Genomic DNA, 930 nt, shown 5'->3' with positions numbered 1-930 from the left:
TACAACATATAATAATTTCTAAGAAACATATTTATATATAAATATATGAATGAATGAATGAATATATATGAACATATCTATATGTTATAAACATATCTATATAGAGTGTAAAATGTACAGTTAAGAATGTGCAAAAAGAAGAAGGTGCAGAGGTGGAAGTCCGTGTTTTGAGGTCAGATTACAAAGCGGGGGTGTCTGACTGATTTCATTGGGGTTTTTTTGTCAATATGATATGAGCACAAGAAAAACCAGTGAGAGAAAATTCTTGTTTTCGATCTGATCTTCGGATATCCGCCTTCAGTTGTTGCAAAGTGCTGCAATACATACAATACAATACAATGCTGCGTATTTAATCATCACTGTCGATATGCTTCACGAAAAGCTTTAAATGTCTTCTCTAATGATTACATTTTAAATGATCTATTGCAGTGAAAGACGGTAAAAGCCGCAATCAAATGAAGCATATAATGATTGGAGTACAGGCGGCTTACGGATTTTTATTTTTTTTTCCTTCATGATGTACATTTATTCGGCAACCATTTAATCCGAGTGGGGAGTTTGAATTGGATTTATTTACAGGTTTTATTTAGAAGAGGTGTTAATATATGGCGATCTACATAAGCCTTAACATTCATTATACAAAGCAAAACATAATAAAATCACATCAATACAGTACATTATTGATCTGAATATTAGTATATTAATAGACAGATAAATAATAGAGAAGAGAAGAGAACGCGAGAGTACCAACGACCCAGTATATACACAACACGCGTCCATTCCGTGACGCTGGTACCCCGGCGCTCTCTTCGTGAAGCCGAAGCCCCATTACGCAATTCCGGTTCCTGTAGACGGTGACGTCACCGTCACGTGGCACCGACCACCCGGCGCAGGCTCCGCCCATCCCCGGTAGTACCACGTCATTCTAGC

This window comes from Zeus faber, assembly GCF_960531495.2.
Source record: "Zeus faber genome assembly, chromosome: 4".
In the NCBI taxonomy this organism is placed as follows: domain Eukaryota; kingdom Metazoa; phylum Chordata; class Actinopteri; order Zeiformes; family Zeidae; genus Zeus; species Zeus faber.
Note: the sequence above shows the minus strand (reverse complement) of the source record.